The sequence below is a fragment of the Echinops telfairi genome, unplaced genomic scaffold (genome assembly GCF_000313985.2).
Source record: "Echinops telfairi isolate 266 unplaced genomic scaffold, ASM31398v2 ScPeMD7_70;HRSCAF=299, whole genome shotgun sequence".
Lineage (NCBI taxonomy): Eukaryota > Metazoa > Chordata > Mammalia > Afrosoricida > Tenrecidae > Echinops > Echinops telfairi.
The window spans coordinates 24,831,049-24,840,095 of NW_022103968.1; the positions used below are offsets into that span (position 1 = coordinate 24,831,049).

The 9,047-nt window shown below is 44.5% G+C and overlaps 1 protein-coding gene across 1 annotated transcript in view; it reads left to right on the forward strand.

Moving 5' to 3' along the window:
* The first annotated feature begins 4,695 nt into the window (after positions 1 to 4,695).
* COL17A1 (collagen type XVII alpha 1 chain) overlaps positions 4,696 to 9,047 on the forward strand; it is a 54,433-nt gene continuing 50,081 nt past the window's right edge. The window contains exon 1 of the mRNA XM_013004170.3: positions 4,696 to 4,758. The gene's annotated coding sequence lies outside the window, so the exon portion shown is untranslated. The remainder of the gene's footprint in view (positions 4,759 to 9,047) is intronic.

Consider the following 9,047-nt stretch of genomic DNA (forward strand, 5'->3'; position numbering starts at 1 on the left):
GGAAGGTGAGCATCATAGAATGCCAATTTAATAGAAGAAAGTATTCTTGTGTTGAGGGAGTACTTGAGTGGAGGCCCAATGTCCTTCTGCTACCCATCTTCCCGGAAGTCGGCCGAGTTTTTATATTAAATGATTCACAGCTTCCCCTTCTTCTTGATGCTTCTGGCAGGTCTCCCATGTCATTTCTGAACAGAGAAAGGGCAAATAACGCGGTTTGCCCCAGTTCATAGAGAGGCTTAGCGCTGCAGGGTGGGCAGGAAATATTGCCAAACATAAGACTAGAAATGACTCCTCACTGTGACCAAAGGATTTCCATTTCTTCCATTAATAGGAGGGAGTCTTTGGGAACACAAGGGATTTCCCCCTATCATTATGAAGCAGTAAAACAACCCAGTCTAACACTTCGCCTCTTTTACTTTGCCTCATTGTTGTTTCCCAATCTATAAGTGTTATGTTACGAGAACCAAGTTACAGGTCACTTAAGAAGATGGGTTAGAAACGGGGCTCGGACGGCATTGTGTTAAAGCACTTGGCTGCTAACCCAAAGGTTAGTGGTTCGAACTCACCCCGGCCCATGGGAGAAAGATAAGTATGTCCGTGAGGATGGGCACATTTGAAGCCCTATAAGGCTGTTCTACTCTGACCTATGGGCTGTGATGAGTTAGAATCAACATCAGGATAGTGGATTGTTTGGTTTGGGGTGTTAGAGATCCCACATGATTGTAAGCTTATACTTACCACATATGGGTGATATCGCCCAATGTCCACATTCCTCAAAACTAAATTTGTTTTGTTTTGGTTTAAACCGTCCCATTCATAATGTGTTAGGGAAACACAGGATCCAGGTAAGAGAGGGTCCAAGCCCAAGGAAACTAATGTTTGTTTTCCCCTGAAGACTTCCCCAGAGTGACGAGTCTAGCAGGTGGACTCTCGAGGAAGGGAGGGGAGAAGGGAGGGGCAAGGACGAGAGGGCAGTTGCTGTGGCCAGTCGTGTGCCTGGAAAATCTCAACGGCAGTCACTGTCACGACCTCTGCCCAGCCTGGGTATTGCCCGCCTTCATTCCCTCGTTCATTGTCTTCCGGTCCTCATCATCGTGCACCTGCACTATTGCCACTGTGTCTACCAGTGCCCCTAGCTCGCGTCTTTCTTCTTCCACCCTCTCTCTGCAAGTTCGTGGCGAAAATAATCTTTGGTTGGCACAGCTCTCATCGATTCATTTTTTCCCGACTTCTCATAGTTCTCGCTCATGCACGGGACGACACAGCCACTCCTCAAACTGGCATTCCAGACTCCCCGTGATCTGACTGACACATCCGACCGCTCCCATCCCCTCCTTCCTTCCGCTCGCTGCGTTTCCGCCTGGGACCCCCAAGGCTCACTCTTCGTGTGTCCGGGCTTGAATTCCATCTCCCTCCGACTTCCACGTCTTCATACTGCTCAACCCTAAGACCCAGTGCAAACGCCACCTTGTTCACAGATAACTGGCAGACTCCAACTGCTGCAAGTGAATTTCCACAGTTCTTCCTCTATTGTAGTTACTTGTGTATGTGGTGGATTTATCAATGGCTCTTCTCTCTCTCTCTCTCTCTCTCTCTCTCTCTCTCTCTCTCATTGCACATTCCTTCAACACTGGCTTTACATCTCATTCTCAATTGTATCTCTATACACAATGTCTTTCTCATGTGGACACACAATAGAGAGCTACTTATAGATATAGATAAATGAATAACTAGATCCAAAGCTGGAGATGGAAGAAAGACAAATTATTTTGTTATTATAATGAAGGCAGCAAAGAATACAACTGGGAGACAACTCAAGAAGCAATAGAGATAAAAAATGCAGGACAGGACTTGAAACTCACACATGAAGGTAGGTTATTGCTGAGCCCCGTCTTTCCAAAACCCACATGTGCTAGTTAGTCCAAATGGCTTAGAGGGAAGTCTTAGTACCCAGGAGTCAATACCAACTCAAGAGAAAGTCAGGCTTTCTTACTGAAGGAGATAGAGGAAACTTTGACAAATAACCACTGCATTATGCTTATATTAACATGTGGTACTTTGGTTTTTAGTTATTTGTTTAAACAGCAGTGGCTCTCTCACCGAATCAACCATTTAGAGATTGGAATTACTAAATACAGAAGGTATTTTCCCCCCTGGCCTCTCCTTTCTCGCTGAATTTTACTTTTTATCACCTCCTAGGAAAGGAAAGGGGGTGCCCCAAAGCTTCGGGATTCTTGGGGAACAGTACCTTAGGTATGCTATCATTGTTGTGATGCCGGTTTAGGGGAGAAGGCCGCAGAGTAAGTAGAAATGTGGCTATCGGTTTAAATTAAACCAGAAGAAGAAATCTGTGTCTGCAGAGGTTCATAAGGGTTTCCTATTGTACTGGACACCCCCCGCCCCCCAAAATGCTCACCCTGATCACTCACACCTACCTTCCCACATTAATTTTCAAAAACTCATTAACCACCTCACGTGTACTCAAGCAGCTCAATGAGTGACACGTCTAGTCAGCGGGTGCCCCTGTGGGCACCCTACACATGACGAGACATCCTCCCTCGCCAACCTGTTTCAAAGTCAATAGATGACTTTGGAAGGATGAATACTTTTCTGGTTGCCTTTTAAGAAAATCTGATGTCAAGTCAATCAAAAATTGATTACGTGACTCATTAACACAGCTTCACTCAGGCAGGACTGTGAGATACGCCTTTCCTGTGTCTTAGTCACACTATCTCCAAAATCTGAACCTTTGCTCCTTCATTTTAATGATATCTTGACGGCTTTTTTTTTTTACATTTAAAAGACAATGTCCTTGTAGCAGGCATGTGGTAGGAATTTCATACATGAACAGTGAGTGAACATAAGGTGCCGTCTATTCCATGTACTAAGTCAAGTCTTCTTCACGGTTTTGTCAAACCCAATACATTATGAATATCAAGAAATCAGAAGGTTAACATTTTAATCCTTTTTCTTTTTCTCTCCTCTAAAATGCCTAGCGAAGATGCTGTAAGCGACATTCATCAACACATGGATCAATACGCGGGAGCAAGCACATGCACACACATGAAGTACTAGCCATTGAGTCACTGAGCTTCCAGGGTCCCGCATTAGTTCAATTGCATCCATCCTGTTGTGCTTGGAGGGTACCAATAGGGAATCCATCCATTCTGATTCAGAGTAATTGTTGTTCCGCGTATTTGATTTTAAATAGCAGTTAAATCATCGATTGGCCTGTGGTTTTCTGAATCCTCGTGGGCAGATTTCTATCTAAAATCATCCCTACATGGTGCCAACACCATGATGACGTTGACTGAAAATCTCCCCGCTTTTCAGATGATTTCAGTTCTCCAGTTTTCATCTGCCCAAAGCCTGGCTTCACTTTGAAATTCACTTATTTCCTTTCCATCAAACTATGGACAGGCTTAAGTGGTAATAATTTGCAAGGCAGTGGAAAATGAGGGCTCTGTAGTTGAGTGGAGTACAGACACTGCCACTTAGTAGATGGAAGACTTTGGCCTAGTTCTCAATCTGTCAGCGCTTCACTTTCCTTGCCTGTAAAGTGAAGGTAAGAGTAGTCTACACCTATTAAGAGTTACTAGAGGGCTTAAATGATGTCATGTATGCAGCATGCCTGGGACATAACAGACCTTTAAAAGTCTTAGTTCCAATCCCCATTCTTTTCTAGGATCAATAATCCAAATACTCAGACAGTACTTAGAGTTGCTCCTTAGTGTCAATTGAAGACTACTTGCCAAACACAAACGTACCAGGATCTAACCTTGCTGGATCTGGTTCCTATCTACCTCTCCATATGTCCTCCTTTCCTACATTCCCCTTGCTTGATGTCCTTAAACACACTGGTCTCGTCACTAGTCCTTGTGGTCACCATACTTCTACCTTACAGCCTTCTCTAACAGTTTCTCCTCAGTTAGACTTTGTCTAGAGCAATCATGATCTCTCCCTTCATCTGTGTGAAGTCACTCTCAGACCAGCATTACTGTATCTGGTTACCTCTTATAAAAACTAGACCATTGTGCCACCCATCAATGGTTTAGCATTTTTAGTTTGTTAACACTTTGTTAGGAATTAGTTCAACTGCCTTTTCCAGTTGGCCTTGATCTATTATAGATGAGAATAGAAAAAAATGGCTCTATGTGGGAAAATGTATTTACATATATATCCTGCCAATTTCTTAAGGGCTTGGACACTTTGGTCACAGGTCCCCCAAGAGCCCAGCTACCTCATGACTCATCAATGGTGAAGTTTTTATTATCCCATGGGACCACAGAAGGGAAATACCATGTTGAGGTCACTCTGTGGCTATAGAAGGTAAGAAATAATAAAGGTATTTTATTTACACTGAACCTTTGTTCCCTCTCTGCTTTTAAGTCCATCAATGGTTAATCTAATCTGGTGGAAAATCTTTCTGCCTCCTGTAAAGTTTGATTCCTGCAGGCAGGTGTTTTTTGTTTTTTTTTAAATCCAGCAAGTGTCAGATAATTGGAAGGGTGGAGTAATGCTGTAAACCACGACACACCTTTGTCAGAACTTGTTTAGAAGCGAAGAACTGAAAGAAACCAGGGAAAGAGAAGGAGAAGGGAACATTTTTGAACGATCACTCAGCTTTAACACACCTTGGCTAGGTCTGGATAAAAAAAGTGTGAGCCAAAAAACTTCTGTAAGAAGACAGCAGGGGAAGAAAGAGAGAGGAGGGATTGATCCAGAGTGGTTTCTCAGACTTTCAAAACTGCAAGCCAGGTAAGTAACAGGAGGATTTGATCTTTCTCCCTTTTCCCTAGTTTTTGATATCAGGTTTGCCATTTAGAACTTAAAATGTCTATTGGGGAACATAAGAAGAAGGTTCCCAAGGGTTAAGTGTCCTGAATGATGCGATCAGTTGTTCACAAATGTTTACTTGAGATCGTACCTTCTGTTTAACACAGGTCTTTAAAGAGAACACAGGAAAGATCCATTTTGGGGGGAAGAGAAGGCCAGTTAAGATATGCTGGGATATAGGGGCACAGTTCACTTTTTTAAGGGTTGGTATTATTTGGGGTATTGTTATATGACTTGTGGGTTTTATTTAGACTGTGAAAAGGGCTTAGGATCACTTCTCTTTCTCAGTCTCATTTTCTCTGTGCATGTGTGTCTCTCTCTGTGTGTATGTGTATCACACACTCTCTCCCTTCTCTCTCACTCTCTCTTTCTCTCTCTGCATTTGGAAGCAGAGGACAACCCTGAGGTGAAGCAGAAGTAGGTGTAGGGAAAGCATCTTAGAAGCCAATCCTGAGCTATGAGAAGAGTCCAGGGTAGCCAGGTCTCTGTGCTGGCAGGCTTGCTTAAACTGGGCACTGTTGTTTATCATGATCTAAAATCACTGCTCTATAAAGCTGAATCTTAGAGTAGTTAGTTAGAAATGTCCTAGAAGTCAAACTTAGAAAAAGAGAGAAAGAAAATCTTGTCTGTGTCCATAATCTGACTGGCCAGCTCAACCCCAAATCAATCCCTTTGGGGTGAGAATTACCAGCTTAGGTCTATGACTGGACAAACCGATTGCTCACCAACACAGCCTCGATGTCTGTCAGCCAGAGCCTCAGGGTACATCATTTCTCTTGACAAAACTGTCCATCCATAGCCATTTAAAGATCATGAAAAATTTTAAGGTAGACTTATTCTCCCTTGTATGTTTCCTCTTAGCATTAAGGTACAAATATAAGGGATGGGGATGGGATCTGAGTGCTAACTAAACTAAAAGAGACATCCAACTTCTGATGGTCCCCTTCAGAGACTCGGAGGGACCTGCTCTGCTCTGGGCAGAGTGATCAGAGTGCACGGGAGGACAATGGAGTGAACAGGCCTGCTTTGAACCTGGAGAGAAATGTCTTGGCCTGGTGAAACTGATCAAACCAAAGAACAACCATGTTTTGAGATGACTTACCCCAAAAGTCTATGTCTGCATTGTTAACTTCATCCACCATTACTCAGGAGCGGGGCTTAACCCCAACTGTTCTAAACAAGCCAGCATGCTCACAACGCTGGTGACTTATTTCCCCCCACCCTCACCCCCCTGCCAGGAAAACCAAGGGTCCCAAAGTGGTAAGCCCAGTTCTGGGACGTCACAGAGACCACAACCTCTGAGACAGCCCACCCGAGAGAGCTGGTTTTGCTAGCTGTTGCTTGGCTTCATCTTCAGGGGTTTCCAGTAGGCCAGTGGATGGTTTTCTGCATTTTGGCCATTTTGTTGTTGGTTTGCTTTAAAATAGAAGTGTACAGAGATTGGAATAAGAGCCATGAAGATATAGTTGTGATTCCACAGCAGAGTATCGTAACATTTGTTATTTAATTTTAAAAACTAGAAAAGTAACTTCTTCATTCTCTTCTCTGTATCATAATTAAGTGTATCAAAAGTAAGCATTCCTTAGAATCAAAGTAGATCAATGTCATAAGTGGTTCCCTTTGTGTGTGTGTGTGTGTGTGTGTGTGTAACACATCTCTGTCATCTGAATAGTTACAGGTGGATGTGACACCATTTGAACTGAAGTAGAAAGAGGGGGAAATGTAGAAAAATAGACCAAAAAAGGTTTCAATTTTTACATCTTAAAAAGAGCATTAAGTGTAAAACAACCATGAAGCAGCTCATTGGAACCCAAACTTGAAGAGTGAGTGTGTGTGTGTGTGTGTGTGTGTGTGTGTGTGTTTAGAACAGAGAACTGGGATGGAGTGCTCATCCTACTCGTAGGAGAGAGGCTCAAACACTCGAGAAGTGAATGTCTTATCGTTCTCATTATGATATTTGATAGTGTTTTCATTACCTGGTGCTTTGGGAAGATGAGGGCACGCTGAGCACTCTTAGGAGAGGCATGTTCAGGCACGCGCTTGGGCATGTAACCTTCCCCTCCCTAAGACCCATTCCGTCGGTCAGTCACACTTTTCAAAACTACCAACCCTGAAAATGCCGCAAAAATAAGTCCTGTGAGAAACTGGTTCAGGGCCTGAGCTTAGTTCATGCTTGATTCTCCATCCATTGTACTCCAATTGAAACCTCACTGATAGCAAGTTTTCTCTTAGCTTTGGTTCTGTTAGTTTGTTTTTGTTTTCTCTTACCTTTGATTGAAAGGCATTCCCCCAACACATCCCTGCTACCCCAACCTGGCAATCTGGCCAAGGACTTCGGCAAAGCCAACCAACGTCTAGGCTGTATTTTCAGACCTGCTGGAATCATTCTGCATGGCCGTGGGATACACAGCTACTTGAGTGGCATCCGGCCCAGAGAAAAGCCAGGGGAGAGGAGGGGAGGCTCATTTGCAGGGTGCTTTCCAGTGACTTCCTAATCACGGTCTCTTCCTGCCCACTGGAAATTGAGAAACCCTTGGCTTTTTACTGTAGAAACTGCAGCCCCGCCTCTGGGACTTCGAGAAAGATGGAGGCCCAGAGACATCTATTATTTTTCGGAGAGCAGAACGAACAAGAACCCACTTGCCAGGTTTGCAGCCTGGGGATTGAGACGCTTACCTAACGGAGCTATCATCAGTCTGCCTTACTGGCTACACCTGGAATAAACCCAGCCGGTGCCAATTCCAAATTCACCTTCACTGGAGGAAACACACAAATGATAATATGTGGGGAACAAAAGTTTATTTCTGTGGATGGTTACGAACAGTTCCTTTTCGGGTAAGATTTCATAGCAGTTCAGGTGCCATCTCCGGGTGCCAGTTGCTCCCCCACCCGAAGCCGGAGGCGTTACGGGTTCCTTCTCTGACATGCCTTCTGACGAATTTTTGGGTTGCTGTTTCAAGGCAGGGAGGGTCTCCGGAGGCCCCAAAGATCATGTTTAAACAAAGGATTTCGAAGTGGGGGTGTCTGGTTACACATAGGTTTGCGTGACAGATGTCATAGTGGTCAGAGCTGGACAGAAGATGTGGTCACAGGCCAGGGTGAACTTCTAATGAGAACTGGACTCCCTTGTTATATGGCTGAGGAAGCCCCTCCTCTTGGCTCCAGGAACCATGCTGTAAAGACATTCTGTGGCTTCTCAGATCCAGGTGGATTTTTTTTCTATGATGTCTCATTCTTTGCCCCGAGCTGCATTTAAGAAACACCAGTGAGCAAGAAGTTGGCATATTCAAGCAGGCCCTAAAGCTAGCTGTGCCAGTCCTCGTTAATCCCGCTGGTGGTTGACCAGCTCGCTGGACTGTGCCCATGGTTTGGGGTGGAAAGCCGCAGGACTGCATTATATTGTCTGTGGGGGTGAGGTCCTTTTGCCATTGTAGACTCCTCTTCCATGAAAAACCGAACAGTTTTGTGTTAATCAGCTTTTGCAGCTGCACCGATATGAAAAGGAATAGCATCCAGGTTTGGTTAGTTACTTTGTTCCCTTCTGATTTCAAAAGAAATTAACATTTTTGTGGACCCCTAAAAGAATCAAGGAGCTTCTGATTGTGCCCACTGTGCCTAATGAGAAAATCGGCCCTGACTCCCCAGGCAGGAGAAGATGAGCAGAGAGATTTCTGGGCCAGGCACTTCCTAGGCAGAAGTGACTAATCCCAGAATTTAGAATCCAATGTCAATCGCCACCAAATGATGGACTAGTTCAGTGGAGGAGAAAGCCAGAGTTCAAGTCCTTCTAGGACTGGGACCCATGGAGGAAAAAAGATCCCAATTGGGTCAAAGATTCTAATTCTGTTTCCCTGGTGCTCCTACTTCCTGATCAACCACCATGCTAAAGAGCAAGCTTAAAATCTCAATCGTTTCACTTTCAGAAGGGACACAAGAATGAAGGGAGAGCACAGATAACACATTTGAACATGTACTACCTTATAGATCTCTGAACAGGAGCCCTGGTAGTGTTGTGGGTTACGACGAGTTGGGCTTCTAACTGCAAGGTCAGCAGTTTGAAACCACCAGCCACTCCTAGTGGAAAAGATGACGCTTTCTACTCCTGTAAAGAGTTGCAGCTTCAGAAACCACAGGGGCAGTTCTCCGCCGTCCTTATAGGGTCACTCTGAGTTGGGACTAGCTCCACAGCAGGGAGATTGGGTTTGGGGGCG